Source organism: Eumetopias jubatus, unplaced genomic scaffold, assembly GCF_037043125.1.
Source record: "Eumetopias jubatus isolate StellerSeaLion01/CBP00866 unplaced genomic scaffold, mEumJub1_p1.0 scaffold_3, whole genome shotgun sequence".
Lineage (NCBI taxonomy): Eukaryota > Metazoa > Chordata > Mammalia > Carnivora > Otariidae > Eumetopias > Eumetopias jubatus.
This window is the reverse complement of record NW_028274809.1, coordinates 119,238,591-119,255,857: the sequence shown is the minus strand read 5'-3', so window position 1 is coordinate 119,255,857 and position 17,267 is coordinate 119,238,591. Positions and strand designations below refer to the sequence as shown.

The following is a 17,267-nucleotide window of genomic DNA, read 5'->3' as shown; positions in this document are numbered from 1 at the left end:
TTGGTCATTTGTGTGCTTAGCTCACAAAATATCACCCTCCCCCCCCTTAATCGGACATCCACCACTTCAGCCAAGGTCAAAACACAGTAATATGGAAGGAACATGCTCAAGTCATCTTCAGGAGTAACATGGGATGTATAAATAAATAAAATGTAGACGATTATTTATGTCTTCAAGTGGACTATAATTCTAATTGATTAAGCAAGACTGACATAAAAAACAACTGTGGAGCAAAATGTCAGGGAATAAAAATATTTCAGAGAAGGAGCCATCAGGCAGGCATAATTAGGAGAAGATGTGGAGCAGTAAGAGTGCATTAGAAGAGAGGCGAGCCATCACGAGGCTGGCGGAAAACCTGGTCTAGAAGGATGTGAATATGGATAAATGAAATACAAAATGCTGCTGCTTAAAAGTCATCTAAATTTATGGGACACAACAGGATTCCAGTGATTTGGAGGTAAATTTTAAAGCATCCTGTGTAAATCATAGAATCCACCTAAGTGGTAAAAACCATGACAGACTGAATCTGCTGTTAGAGTAGAACTACAACGGCAACACAGAACAGCTACCCCGTGATGATAAGAGTTGAGGTCAACTCCGCTATTGAAATTTTACTGAGTCAGATTTTTCCAAATCAGTTTCTTAAATCCACCAGACTAAGCTTCTTGCAAAAGGAACTGTTCCCTACACTGCACAACTGTACTGAGTGGGATACCTAGTACAAAGGACTCACCGAGCCCCAGTGGGATCAAATGAAATCACCTCAATTCAATTGCCAGATGAAGTTTTCTTAAACACAGCTTTCATTATCTCATCCCCTGGTTCAAAAAACTACTACGGATCTCTCCTAAACCTAAGATAAGCTTGCTGACCTTCAAAAATCCTTCTACATGCCAACTCACTCTTAAATCCAACTGTCTCCTGAGAGGTCCCCATGAGGCATGGCTGTTCTCAGCCAAGAAATATTGATGGGGGACTAAGAATCAGAAATTGGTGCCATGTTCTGCACTCCAAATATTTTTTACAACACCTGTTCAAATATTAGCTGTCCCTAAAACAATATTTCCAATTGCACTGCTTTCTAACCACTGGAGGCCCTGACAATCAATACTTCAACCAAGCTTTTAGTGCAATGAGAGCCTGGATCCACATCTGACTCAAGCATATTTGTAAATTGTTTCAAGAGTTGTAACTTTATTTCCCCAAGATTGTGCTATACTTCTATATTCTCCTATTCAAACAAGTGAGCGAACACGGATAAATATCTAGTGAACACTTAACTATTTTATTGCTTAATTCAGTTAACTCGTCATCTTTTGTCGAAGGTAGAGTAGTGATATTTCTATAGCTATTCCCCCTTCCCTACTATCAAGTGAAAACAGCAAAAATAATTGAAAATAGAAAATAGCTATTTTCAGTGAAAGTATGGGATAGCCTTTATTAAAAGACAGATGACACAGACGGAAATAACAAATGCGACAAGATTAGCTCAAACAAGGGGGACTGCTGATAGCAGACAAAACCTACAGAGTATAAAGTTTTCTAGGAAACAGGGGGAACAATCCAAAAAAGAGCTGAACCACCTCTTATTTAAAGGGTGAAATCTAGAAGCAGGGCAAGTCATGGCTGAGGTCCCTTGCCCCATTCAGCATAGCAAGCAAACTGAGGTTGAGGGGCAATGTAAATACATATGCTGTTTCCCCCCAAGAAGCAATGAGGAGGATGGCAGGGTAAAGTAGGGAGCATAAATGGCCATCAACTGGTCAGACACTGATGGAGGAACCTGAAAAGAAATTAATGCAAACTCATTTAACAGAAAACCCATAACATACAGACATTTAGTGTGAGACACATGGCCCTCCAACTCCCCGAAGGAGAAGAAATGGCGGTGAGGGAGGTGCATTTTGCTGCAAAGAGACAGGTGACCAGTGTGCAAGAAGCAGACCATTTGATTGAGAAAGTGTTCTGAGACAATTTTGTAGCCCCTCTTCCCTAGACATTATCAGAAAATAACAAGGAAAACATAAATAAATAAATATGTATATGAAATAATATGATAGATGAATAAATGACAATAACATGAAATAATCTCTACAGAAAGAACCAGGTCACAGAGCAGAAGAATATCTTGAATGCTCTCGACAAGCACAGAAGAGCTCAAGAAAATGTGGCTTTTCATTGAAACAAGAGCTAAAGTAAGATGTCTAAGATATCAAAGAAGATAATAAATAAGAAAGAGTCAATGTTGCAGATAAAAGGCATATAAAGGGGGATAGCTCCCAGAACTGATACTGCTGATGCCACATTTAGGGGTAGGGAGGGAGGGCTTGGGAAAATAAATGTCAAACAAAGCATAAAAGGTTAACATTCATTTTAAGAGAAACTGATAGCCTCTCAAAGATAACCAAAAAGTTCCTAAAAGGTGTACCTTAAAGAAAAAAGAACAAGTAGAATAGAAAAAAAAATGTCCAAAGATATAATAAAAGAAAAATTCTGAAATATTCTTAATACCTTACTCAGCCAATAGGGAGAGCACCGTTTGTCTCCAGGAAACAAAACCACAGAAAAAGAAAGATTAACATGTACCCATATCCTGATATGTGAGTTAATGAGTTAAAATTTTATAAGATCGCTTCTTTAATATATTCTAGCAGAAAAAGCAGCTAACCTACAAGGGGAAAGATCAATCGGCTTCACATTTCTCCCCAGCGGTATACAATACCAGAGGCCAGTGGGAATGTTTACAAGTCCTTAGGGAAGTAACGCAGGACAAGAATTTTGACAAAAGATAGAAACCAAGGAAACATTAAGAGCTAAAAACATGACAGAAATGTAATGATGGAAATAATAGAGTGTCTGTTGTATAAATAATACAGAAAATTTAAAATGTTCAATGGATTAAAAAAATTAAAATATATTTTATATAGAGAGAAACATGTGAAACCAACATGAAAAAGAAACACTACTTGAATAAGATCAAATTCACAACTCTGACTTACAAAGCCCTGCAGAGCAGCTCCTCGCCTGCTGTCCAGACAGCACTGCTTCTCCTTCACTGAGTTATAACAGCCCTCTCTTGGTTCTTTGCAAGCACCAAGTATGGATCTAGCTTTATTATTTTGCACTCAAATATGAGGCAATTTTGTCAGCAGCATGATATGATATTTAGAAAAAATTATATGGTATTTTGGTCTCACTCCATATACTCAAGTGAATTATAGATGGCTTGAATAGTTGAACATAAAAAACAACTCAAAGCAATAGAAGAAAATAGGGGGGAAGAAAGCATTTTTGTATGTAAAACTCTGTAGACGTCAAATTCAGAAATTGTACCAAAAGAGAGTTAAATTTGAAATAATTCATTTCAACAGAGAAAAATATTAATAAAATTGAAATAAAATAAGTAGTACCAACATATTTGTAACATCTAAGATGACAGAGGACTAATTTCCTTAAAATACAAAGAGTTCCTACAAATGAGAAAGAAAATGCCCAATAAACTGTTAGGGAAATAGGCAAAGAATATACACAGTGCTATGGTGAGCACTGTGAATTGTGCAGGACTGCTGAATCACAGATCTGTACCTCTGAAACAAATAATACATTATATGTTAAAAAAAAAAAAAAGCAAGAAGAAGAAGAAGATAGCAGGAGGGGAAGAATGAAGTGGGGGAAATCGGAGGGGGAGATGAACCATGAGAGACTGTGGACTCTGAAAAACAAACTGAGGGTTCTAGAGGGGAGGGGGGTGGGGGGATGGGTTAGCCTGGTGATGGGTATTAAAGACGGCACGTACTGAATGGAGCACTGGGTGTTATACACAAACAATGAATCATGGAACACTACATCAAAAACTAATGATGTAATGTATGGTGATTAACATAATAATTAAAAAAAGATAAAAAAAGAATATACACAGTGTGGTCACAGGGGAAAAAAACAACTTATAAATACAGGAAATCTCACTTTTTATGAAATACACACACACGGGATATCATGAGCAAAGACTTAAAGTTTGATAACCCGGGGAAATGGCTACCCTCATACATAGAGGCTAGTGTAACACTGTTTACAAATATGTTTAATGTACTTTTACTTTGGTCTAGTGATTCCATTTTTAGGGAATACTCTAAATGATATAGTTGTAATCACATAGTATTCAACATGAAAATACAAGGATGTTTACCATGGTATTCAGAAGGATAAAAAAAATTAGGACCCACATGTACACTGACTAGCTAAATGAATTATGGTTCATCCGTAACAATGCAACACTGTGCAGACATTGAAAAGAGTAATATGAAACTGTAAGCATCATAATACAAAAGTCTCACAGATCTGTTAAAATGAAAAATATCAAAAAAATTTAAAAAAAAGAAAAAAATGAAAAATATCAAGGTATATGTTGAATGGTCATGACTGTGCAGAATAGATACCATTTTACATGGTAACTTTCTGGAAGACATATAAGAAACTCAATATTCATTATCCTTAGGCAGCAGAAGTGTTCTTCAGGAGGCAGTATGGAGTCTCTCACCTCTTGTTCATGTTTTATTTACATAACTACTTCAAGCAGTAATTCTCCACTAGGGTTGGTTTTCCCTCTGAGGACACTGACAATGTCTAGAGACCTTTGCGAGGTTGCTATTGGCATCTCGCGCATAGAGGCCAAAGATTTGGCCCTACGTATCCTACACCACCCAGGACAGCTCCCTACAACAGGGAATTATCTGGTCCAAAATGTCAATCAATGCTGCCACTATTGGGTGCAAAATAAATTTATTAGGTCAACCTGATAAAACTTAGAAATCTCGGCATAACAGATGGTTATTATAAGCAAAAGAATGGTATGTGACCAATTGCATGAAGGCATGCTTCCTTTGTGTTTACAGGCTGTGGGTTAGGAAAGCCTCACTTCTTTTTGAGTACCTCCCCCCTGGCCTGACCTCATTCGTAGAACCACAGCTCTAGTCTTTAGAGGCCATGGTGGCACCAGATATGAACCCAGAACTTCACAAATTTAGATCCTTAAATCAGAAACATAGCTTTAAAAATTGTTAATGAGAAATTATTCTAAAGACTGAGTTAATTTCATGTAACTAAGACACTCACATTGTGGAAAAAATCCTAAGAAATCAACCATTTCTTTCCCAGCATTAACCTTTGCTCCAAGCAATCCTGAACCATGTAAAATATTTTAATCTTTACTTCAGATTAACATCCTTGATTAGCTGAATGTTGGGATATTTCCTCCAAGCAGCCAGTGCTCTGATTCTGTCCAAGTTGGCACTGGCTTGACTACATGTCTCTTTAAAGATTTTTGGTATGTTTGTACTAATTTTTATCAGTTGCAGGTGGTGTTGCAGCTTTTTGAAAAGTATAAACAAGCTCGTTCTCAACATTTCCAATTCAATTTCAATCTTCATTCAAATGATCCATCATTAGACGATCAGACCTGTTTATTTCATTGGAAATATTTGTAGAGGAAAAAAATGAAAACCCAAATAAATGAAACAAACAAACAAACAAAAAATCCATCTCCTAATTTTAAAATCCACAAGCTGGTTTTCTCTTACCTTGTAAAAACTCAAACTTGATTTCATTTTGGCAAGAGTTCCATAGGTGAAATGGAAAAAGTATGAGAACACACAATTTTTAAAAAAATTTATACAAACATACTTAGTTTTTTTTATTTATTCATGAGACAGGTACACAATGGCTCCCTGACACACTATAAAATCAGACTTTTCACATTGGGTAGCCATATACAAATGTATATACATTTATATACATTTGTATATATATATAATATATATATATTTAATTTACATATACATTATATACATTAAATACATTTATTTGTGTATGTATATACATCATATACAAAAAAGAAAGCACTGCCCAATTCCTAAACACAAATGTCATTTTCGGTGGACCACAAGCTCCAAGCTGTATTCAACCAACACACAGCCCTCAATGCAAACAGACACCCTGTTCCCCACCAGTGGAGTTACTCGGACCATGGCTTGCTTAGAGCCACCACATTTTACTCTTCTGGATTAATGGGGAGAAAGATTCCTCAGCCTTCACTTTCTTGTTAACTAGGAATGCTCTTAAATGAGTACAGTCAAAGCGGAGGGAGCCAAGTTCTGCCTGGTCGGCCTCAGACTTGGTGAGTTGGTGGGAAGACCTGCCAAGCACTGATGACTTGCCAAGCTCCTGGGGTTTTGGGTCCTCAAGTGTAGTGCTGTTATGAGCAAACGGACTCAAACTTATTAAATGGCTTTTCCTTCTTGGAAAAAGATCTTTCTTTGCTTTAACTGCTGCTTCCCTGCCAAAAACGCTGTAACCGTCTTGGCTAATTGCACAGACTCCCGTCTAGAGGTCCTGGCCGCACTGCACAATCTCAGCAGGCTGTACCTGCTGCCACTCAGGTTCTCAACTAACAGCCGACATACTTAGATGATTGCCTCATTTGGGAAAGGGAGGCTCTGTTCCTCGATTGACTCTGTGCTTCCAAGACCCAGGGTAGAGGACTGAGGTGGGAAAGTACCCTATAGGGAATAATTAAATAAATTAGCCATCTGGTTTCTTACTGAAGTGGCAATAACATCATGATCTACTGATCTGCACGTTAGGTCTGAACTGATTAACTGGCATTACAGATACCTGTTTAAAAGTCAAAGTGCTACAGTCTTTCTGGAATTTGATCTGGCAATGTGTATTCGGATAAAAAATGAGCGTATACTGCATCGAAAAGTCCTATTTTTAGAAATTCATTCTCATAAATAAAAGCACTTGTGTGTAAAAAATCTACCTTGTTTTTCAGTATGGGTAATAGTGGGAAACAAAAATAAAACAAAGCAAAAAGCACAGGGAAAGAAGCCCCTAAAGTTCTTTATTAAGGGGTGAAGGTAGCAAGTCTGTAAAATAGTAAGCACTCATCTTTTGAAATGTTAAATTTATAGGCATGTAAACAAAGGAATGTATGCCAAAGAAATAGTGCTAGATTGACAGAAGACAGGCAAACTAGGTAAGTCAGTAGGTAGGTAGGCAGGAAATCAAGGGAAAAAAAATCAGGGGCGCTATTCTAGAGCAAGGGTTGTCAGAAATAATAATGGTAGTAATAATAATAACGGTAATAACAGCAAGATACTCTAAAAACTTCCCCCTCAAGTGTCTTCAGTCCAATAAATTATGGGATTGAGTCAGCGTTAAATAGTGACTATTGTAATAAATGGGCAGGGCTTCAGCTCTAAAATCTTTGGAGAATTTTCTCTGAGTTGGTCCTGGACAGGTACGATGCTCGCAGCAAACACCACATACTTATAAAACTGGTAAGGACTTTTTAAGGCAAACAAACAAAAAGAAAGTTAGGGAGGAATGTGTATAGGATCCATTTTTAAAAATTAATTATTTTTTAAGTAAGCTCCACACCCAAAGTGGGGCTTAAACTCACACCGTGAGATCAAGAGTAGCATGCTCTACCAACATAAAATCTATTTTTTTGGTAAAACCACACAAAAAATGCCATACATTTATTTTATATGTATTTGTATTAGTGCAAACAGCTAGCCTGTTCCTATTGATTACCTGGACGGGAATGGAGGCAGATGAGGAGAAATTCTTTTTCTATCTCTATTATTATTGTTACAAGAAATCAGCATTACATTAAAGAATTAGGTAGAAGAAAAGGCCTTGTTGTTCTCTATCACCGCAGCAGGCTCGTTTCTCTGTTAGCTTGTCATATTTATAATTTTTGTTGCACTGCTTGCTGCCTGTCTACCCCACCGCTTGTTAAGATGTACATAGCCTGAGATTATAAAGATTTTGCTCACTATTACATACTCAGAATCTAGTGCAGTCCATGCTCAATAAATGAATACATACAGAATATTAGCATTTAACATTAAAAAGGAAAAGTCACCCAAATAGAGCACAGGACAGATCATGGAATTGGCTACACACATTTCATCCTAGTTTGAGCACTTAATTGCTACATGAACATAGGCACACTTCCTTAACCCCCAGCTTCATTTTTTTTTTAAAAATGAAAAAATGGAAAGAAAGCCACATACTGCAGAATGGTCACCTTGGTACTTTATTTTTTAAAGATTTTATTTTATTTTAATTTATTTGAGAGAGAGAGAATGAGAGATAGCATGAAGGGAAGAGGGTCAGAGGGAGAAGCAGACTCCCTGCCAAGCAGGGAGCCCAATGCGGGACTCGATCCTGGGACTCCAGGATCATGACCTGAGCCAAAGGCAGTCAGTCGCTTAACCAACTGAGCCACCCAGGCGCCCATCACCTTGGTACTTTTGATGAAGATAAAAGCTAACATACATCCTGTGCCAAGAATCTTCACAACATTCCAAATGAGTATCTCATTTAAATCTCATAGCAATCTTAACAAGTAGGCATGGTCCCCATTACACAAATGAGGAAGTCAGGGCACAAGGAAGATCACAGATATTATGGCTGGTACCAAATAGGTAGTTGTTAACAGCAGACCCTATATAACACGTGATCTTTTAAAAAATCGAAGTTCAGGCAATTCAGAATAGAATCAACATTAATGGCTACTAATTTACAACACTGATGTTTTAAGATTGTAATGTGAACAAAATATTTTACAACTATGAGCACATAAGCAGATCAAAAAACTTAAGAAAATGACCCAAATCTTAAGCCCCTAATGCCATGTAAGGAAGCTAACGGATCCTTTTTACATTAGGGTATAAAGTATTTTTGGAAAACAGGCTGCAAAATCTTCCCCATTTTGCATAATAAAATGCAATCACTCTGGTTTGAAACAGTTTCCTGTAATATTGTGAACTAAAATATTATGATCTTTAGCTAATACAGTTGAAACCAGGCTATTAGACAATCAAAAGCAAACCTCTTGTTTTCATTATCCAAATTCTTTGAATAAAAAGACAACACAAGGGGCGCCTGGGTGGCTCAGTCGTTAAGCGTCTGCCTTCGGCTCAGGTCGTGATCCCAGGGTCCTGGGATCGAGCCCCATGTCGGGCTCCTTGCTCCGCAGGAAGCCTGCTTCTCCCTCTCCTGCTCCCCATGCTTGTGTTCTTGCTGTGTCTCTGTCAAATAAATAAAATCTTAAAAAAAAAAAAAGACAACACAAATACTAACGTGACAGTCTGTCTTGTTTAATGGAACTAGAGTTTCAAAAATATGATAGAATTGTTCATGAAAATAAATGTAGCAAATGATGTGCACATACACATTTCTTACTGTCTTTTCCATTAAAATCCTAAATGATACAAAATATTAAATCTTATAGCTCAAAAGTCACAAGAGTTTAAATAAAGGAAAGTCTAGTAAACACTTTTAAAGTTTTTTTAATTATTAATTTTTCAGTGCTACAAAAATTCTCCCCCTTTTTATGAAATGACATCTTATCCAATAGAACATCAGGTAAATACAAAATTGTGGTTCCCTCCCATAAAAGACCATAATACCGACCAGATGGTATATGCACAATGAAATTGATTTTTAATCAGGAATTCTTGGCACAATAGAATGTAATCACTCCAAATTATGTCAAGGACTACTTACATTTTTTTATAGTTCAAGGCTTAAACTGTTCAGTCTAAATTCTGTGCTACAGTGTTAGGGAACAAAACAGCTCTGGAGACCAGTAATGAAATAATGAGCCTTTCATCTGGAGGTCATTGGTTAGGATCTGGTATCGTTCATTAATGACACAGTTGTTTCCAAACTGTGGGGTTGGAACAGCGGCAGGGGGTTTATTATGGAAGGAGTAGCAGAAATATGTATAAGATCATTTCATTTATGGACAAAACCTATGGCAAATATTCAAAAACATGTGTTTTATAACCAATAAAGTAATGCTCTTAACATATTGACAATAAGATTTAGTGCCTGGCTCCACAGGCCTGGGCTGTAAGAAGGCAGATTTTTGATAGTTTCTCCACCCCCATCAGCCACCTGACGCCTGTAGCCTGAGCAAGGTGTGACATTTTCTTATTTTCTTGTTCTGGAAAGTGGGGTGAAGGTCTACCTTCTCTCTCAGAGGAGAATTATGAGGAAATAATCATACATATTCTTAAAAATTCAGTTATTGAACTATTTACTAAGATCCTGCTTCAAATTATGCTCTGTGCTATGTATCGGAGTCACAGAGATGAGGCATATACCATTCTTGCCCTTAAAGAATTCAGTCTGGTTGAGGACAGGTTTGGAATGCATCAGAGGTATGAAAGAGTTCTTTGGAAACACAATAGAGGGAGAAATGGGTTCTCTCTATAGGAGTCACACAGCTTTTCCAAAGGTGGTAGGTATTGGAGTATCAGATTCCATTAATCAATTTGGTGTGTGAGGGGGGAATGAGCATTACAGATTGAGGAACAACTTGTACATAATTATAGCAGATGTGGACTTCCAGGTGGCTAAAACAAAGAAAATGAAGTGAGGGAGAGGGCTGGGTCCAGACTGTGAAGGACACCAGACAGGTGTTCAAATACATGAACAGCTACGCATGTATTGCCTAAATGTACCTCCAAATCTGAACAACTCTCTCAATAAATTTTTATTTATTTTGCTGTGACAAAATATACATAACTTAAAATTTACCATTTTTACCATTTTTAAGTGTAAAGTTCAGTGGTATTAAGCAGATTCACTCTGTTGTAAAACCATCACCACTATCTCTAGAATTTTTTCATCATCCCAAACTAAAACTCTTCCCATAAACAGCTCTCCATTTTCCCTACCTCTTGCCTCTGGTAACCCCTCCTCTACTTTCTGTTTCTGTGCGTGTAACTATTCTAGTCATTTTGGGTAAGTGGAATCCTGCAGTATTTGTCCTTTTATGTCTGCCTTGTATCTCTCAACATAATGTTTTCAAGACTCATTCACCTTGTAGCATTCCTTTTTAAGGCCACATAATATTTCATTGCACATACAGATCACATTTTGCTTAGCTATTCATCCATTGATGGCTACTTGGGTTGCTTCTATCTTTTGGCTACTGTAAATAATGTACCTATGAACCCTGGTGTTAAAGTATTTGTTTGAGTCCTTGTTTTCAATTATTTTGGGGATATATCCAGAGGTAGAGTTGCTGGACTATAAGGCAGTTCTATGCTCAACTTTTTGAGGACCTCCATACTGTCTTCCACAGTGGCTCTACCCTTTTACTTTCCCACTTGCAAGGCACAAATATTCAATTTCTCTACATCTTCACCAACACTCATTATTTTCCTTCTTTCTTTCTTTCTTTCTTTCTTTCTTTCTTTCTTTCTTTCTTTCTTTCTTTCTTTCTTTCTTTCTTTCTTTTCTTAATAGTAGTGGGTATGGATTGGCATGTCATTGTGGTTCTGATTTGCATTTCCTTAATAGATAGAAATGTTGAGCATTTTTTCATATGCTTCTTGGCCATTTGTATACCTTCTTTGGAAAAATGCCTATTCAAGTCCTTTACTGATTTTTGAATTGGGTATTCTTGTTGCTGAGTTGTCAGGTTCTTTATATATACTGGCTATTAATCCCTTATCAGATACATGATTTACAAATATTTTCTCCCATTCTGTGGGCTGCCTTTTCACTCTATTGGTAGTATTTTCCAATGCACAAAAATTTTAATTTTAAAGAAGTCCAATTTATCTGTATTTTCTTTTGTTGCCTGTGCTTTTGGTGCTGCATTCAAGAAATCATTGCCGGGCGCCTGGGTGGCTCAGTTGGTTAAGCGATTGCCTTCGGCTCAGGTCATGATCCTGGAGTCCTGGGATCGAGTCCCGCATCGGGCTCCCTGCTCAGCAGGGAGTCTGCTTCTCCCTCCGACCCTCCCCCCTCTCATGTGCTCTCTTTCTCTCTCATTCTCTCTCTTTCAAATAAATAAATCTTTAAAAAAAAAAGAAATCATTGCCAAATGCAATGTCATGCTTCCCCTCTATGTATTCTTTTAAGAGTTTTATAGTTTTAACTCTCATATTTAGGTCTTTGATCCACTTTGAGTTAATCTTCCTATATGGTATAAGGTAAGGGTTCAATTTTCTTTTGCATGTGGAATATCCAGCACCATTTGTTGAACAGACAATACTTTCCTCATTGAAAGGTTTTGTCATCCTTGTCAAAAATCATTTGGCCATATATGTAGGGGTTTATTTCTGGGCTCTCTATTCCATTGCTCTGTATGACTATCTTTATGGCAGTACTACACTATTTTGATTACTGTAGCTTTGTAGCAAGGTATGAAATCAGGAAGTGTGATTCCTCCAACTTTGTCCTTCCTTTTCAAGATTGTTTGGGCTATTTAAGGTGCCCTTAGATTCCATAAGAATTTTAGGGTGGGTTTTTCTACTTCTGCAAAAACTGTCATTAGGATTTTTTTTAAAGATTTTATTTTTATTTATTTGACAGAGAGAGAGAGAGAGCACAAGCAGGGAGAGTGGCAGGCAGAGGGAGAGGGAGAAGAAGACTCCCCACTGAGCAAGGAGCCTAACACAGGGCTCGATCCCAGGACTCTAGGATCATGACCTGAGCTGAAGGCAGTTGCTTAACGAACTGAGCCACCCAGGTAACCCTGTCACTAGGATTTTGATAGAGACTGCATTGACTGCAAAGTGCTTTGGTCTCAATATATTTTTAAGGTAATGTAATTTTTTTAATGATAAGGAAAAGTAGTTGCAAAGGATATAATTTCTGGCATAATGTAAATATTGACATTTTAAGATAAATTTCATCATTCTGTTAATGTTTCCAATGGATTCTAAATACTACAAGTGGATGTCCATTATAACCCACTTTAAGAAAGCCATGAACAAATACCTAACAGTCAGAAAGTTTATATCACCCTTTTTGTCTTGAACTTGTTTTCCATTACACTTGACTCAGATATAATTTAACCCTAATTTTATGTGTTTTTGTTTGAAAGTCTTATATTGATCACCCTATCATACTGTACAAGAGTGGAAATTAAAATTAATTTTCTTTTAATTTCTTATGGTTGTATAGCTCTAAGTGCTAAAAAGTTCTGGATTCAGTATTCATTACAGTTATTAGTCATATACAATTGATAAAAAATATACATTTTGATAATCATTAAATAATAAATAAAATTTTTGTTGGAAATACATCTTTTAATAAGATAGATGGAGCCAAATATTCCTTCTGCCCATGAGTTTATGTAACTGTGGAAGAATATTACCTATTGCTAGACTGAGACAGGGTTCAGTGTCATTTCTATTCTATAGATTTAAGTCCTGAGAAATCTAATTCACATAATAAATGAGAATATAAAGTTTTATTAGAGCAATATCCTTCAATACTTGGGATCTCTGAGCCATTTGCCAAAAAAAAAAAAAATACAGTGTTCTAATACTAAAGTTACTGGAAATAATCTACCTGCTGACATTTTGATTAGGTCCTTTTTTAAAGTTTTCTGAGAGCAAAGAAACAAAACACAATGACTTGCAAAATGTTCTGTTAACTATTCACCAGAATAATTTACTTTCTTAACTTCTAGGAAGTATACCTAAAGGCTATACCAAGAATTTTCAAGTAACTTTTAATATTCCTGCTATGTTTTCATTTAGATACACCCTTTTCACCTAATACAATCAGAAAATTTGGGGGAAAATAAAAACATTTTTCATTTTTAATATACTATTGCTATTACATTATTGCTCGCTAACAGTTTCCTCTTATACCTTACATTGCATTCTCTGCAATGAGGTCCTCTGAGTGTGTGACACCATCACCCTTTATCACATGCTTTAAGTATTCTTCCAAACCTTATAGTTGGAGATTTAGCTGATTCAAGCTTTGGAAGATTTCTGCTATAAAATCTAATTGGCAACACCTAACTTCACTTTTTAACTAATTGGTTAAATCAGAAAAAATTCTGGCTTCAATTTTCAATTAAAATATACATGTTAATATTCATATCTCCATGATGACCATGTCACTCCTGAGCTTCCACGCACAGACACAGATCAACGGGATGAACAGAGCCTTGCCATGAATATGGTATCTACATGAAATATGGGACAGCTGCCTCAGTTTCTCACTGAGATTCTCTCTGGACAGTTCCTCAGGAGCCATGTGTCACTGACCATTGTGTGGGGTAGAAAAGGTAGGGTTTTAATTTTTCAATAAATGCTGTCTCCTTGGTTTGTTTCTGACATCTTTTTATACCATGAGGCATGCCCCATAGTGAGATTCAGAAGAGGTGAGATGTATGCTTTTCTTTCATAAAGTAGGAAATGTTGACTATGGAGAGGGAGGTGGGGAAGGAGAGTGTCCTGGAAGTGACCTCTGGGAACGGACTCCCAAGGCAAGTCTTCATATGCTCCCAGGAGTACTTTCTGCTCTAAAACGTACTTTCTCAGGGCAACTAGGAGGCCGGGCAACTGCATTTTGGCAGGAATGTGGCACAAGCCATTCACCTTTCTGGAAGTTTACCTAATAGAAAAGTATAGGAGGCAGACTTGAGAGTCATGAAGGGAAGGAATCACCGTTGGGCGCAGTCTTAGAGAGAGATCTTGAGAGGTCCTGTTTGATGGAATTAATATGGAGTGGCAGCCACAGAGGATTCTGAGAGTCCCCTGAAGGAGACTGGAGCCACAGTCATGATCATGAGTAGAGGTGAAGCTTGGTGATGAGAGGGCAGTAGATGAGCTCATTTTGGGGGCATGTGAAGTGGGCAGTACCTGTGGGCTCTCCAGGAAGAAATTCAAAATGCAAGGCTGATGCTCACAGGAGTGTTTTAGATAAGAAAAATGTATGCAACATTAGTAAACAGACAATAATCACATCAACGGGAATGAAGTCATCCAGTGAGGGAACCCGTGCAAGCAAGACTGAAGGAAGAAACATTTTTAGGACGGGCCAAAGAAAAGGCATTTTGCATTACATTTTAAATAGTTCATTTACTTTAACCCTAAGTAAATATTTATTCATGGTCCAGGCATGTCTGGAAGTCCATCCAGAGACTTCTACTTACACATGATGACCAGAACAAGGTCACACAGCCACCTCCGGAACAATCACTGAGAGTGGCTACAGGAAAGGAGGTTACAGAAAATGTCAAGCTAGTCCGACAACCCTGTCTGTCCCATCAGAGCAAAACGACATAACACAATAAAAGTTAAAACCATGCCATACTTTTGTAAAAGCACTCACTCACTCAGCCCTTTTTCCTAGGAGTTACATGGAATGTTTCTGGCCATGAACTCTGGCCCTTAGAAATGGCAGATTCTTCAAAGGCCCCAGATTGAGAGCTGCTTCAGTAGGCTTAGCTGTATAATCCCTGAATGAATTAAAATGGGAAACAACAGCAGGAGCAACACTTCTTCTCCATTAGCACCACCAAACTGTCCCAGGCCTTACAAAGTTGCCAATATAAGGCAGAATGATGTTAGTCAACTAAACTTAGGGATTCATGTGGAAAACCATCCTTTAACACTTTTTCCTTTCTCTTCCCCCTTTTCTTTGCTCTCAGCTTTTATTTTCGGAATGAACAAGTAATATTTCATTAGTAAATTCATAGCAATCAAGCTACTACAGTGGTCATTTTATTGCCCTATGCCCAATTATGGCATTATTAATATTTAGAATAGAACATTATTTATTTAATATAATTTTAAGGTATTGATACAGCTAACTTGTCCATTTTAAGTGTATATATTTATGATTTCAGATATTAACTACCAGCAGAAATATATTTTCAATCTTGCCAAAAAGCCTAGAATACTAATATAGACAGAGTATCAGCAGTTGCTGTAGGCACTAATTACTGCATGGTACATATTTTACGAGGAGTTAAATTCTCAAAATATCCTTTCTTGCAGCAGAAACTTGTCAATCTTAGACTTCCACTAAATAAGCTAATACATAATTTAACCTGAACATTATATACAACACAATTAATTATTAACATCTGGGAAAAATTCCAGAATTCATTCCAGAGAAGGTTCTCTTAGTTATCCTAGTCAGTATGAACATATATAGTATTAATTATGTGTTCTTTATACTTGGATGGTGTAAAACTCTCTTTCACAATAGAATCTGAAGAAGTAGGCACAGTGCCTGCCATTGTCTAGATGTGCTAAAAAGTTTGCTATTATTTTCATGACTTTTTTGGGAAATTCTTCCAGGAGAGGAAAAGTAAATGTGATAAACATTGGGAAAGTTTTCACTCAGCCAAATTACTATAAGCACACATAAATTTTATTAAAATCTGAAATGTATTAACTATTCAGTATTTCAATGTTTGCATTATCAGTTGAATGTTAAAACATGTAAATAACAAATAAAAGAGCTAAATGCAGAAAGACTAAAAGTACACATTGGAGTATCTAAGAAGAACTCTCAAAAAAAGAAACCCAGATAAAATGGAGAAAATATGGGGGAAAATGAGAACTTCAAATCAATTTTATTTTATATCCTCAAAGAGATCTAATAAGATATTACATCCACAGACTAAGATTAGAATGTTACCATAAAAATAGGGAGAAAAAATAAAATAAAGGACTTGCAAATTAAAAAGAAAAAAAAAACATTAAAAAAAAAAAACCCCAAAGCCTCAATAGTGAGTGGTTAGAGGTAAGTCAAGGAATCCTTAAGAGGGCAAAAGAGTTAAATTACAGGAAATATAAGGAGACTGGGTGATAAATCCAGAAGGTTCAATACATGACTTAGCTGTAGAAAGACAAAATGCAGAAAATAAAAAGGAGGATATTACAAAACTATATCTATAAGAAAATTTCCCAAAGAAAACCAGACTCTAGGTTGAAAAGGTACATAAAGAAAAGCACACACACACATATCTTTGCAAATTTTGGAACACTAAACAAAGACAAAAATATTCTGGAGTGTAAATACAAAGGATTAAGAATCAGAATTGCATTGAGTTTCTCTTCAGCTGATCAGAAGGAGGCTAAAGGACAGAGAGCATTCAGAGAGAAGAAAAAAGAATGTCAGCCTAGAATTTTATACCCAGCCAATCTGCCAACCAAATATATTCATAGGATAAAGATATCCAATGTCTCAAATATACTGCTCATGTAACACTTCAAGGATCCACTGATGTATAAGCTTCAAGAGCATGAGTGAAGAAGTCAAGAATAATGACAAGGAATCCAGGAGGCAAATTTCAGCATCAGGAAGAAAGCCTAGAGAATAGGCAGTCCAGATGGGGTGGGAGGGAGAGGGGGCTTCATAGGGGAGGGGGAGGGGAAGAGGAGGTTCAAGAAAATAATACATAACATAATAGAACTTCTGGA

At 36.8% G+C, this 17,267-nt stretch overlaps 1 protein-coding gene across 2 annotated transcripts in view; it reads right to left on the bottom strand.

The window, feature by feature from the left end:
• Positions 1-17,267, bottom strand: part of LOC114212219 (phospholipid-transporting ATPase IB) — a 573,423-nt gene that overhangs the window by 165,419 nt on the left and 390,737 nt on the right. The window lies entirely within an intron of this gene.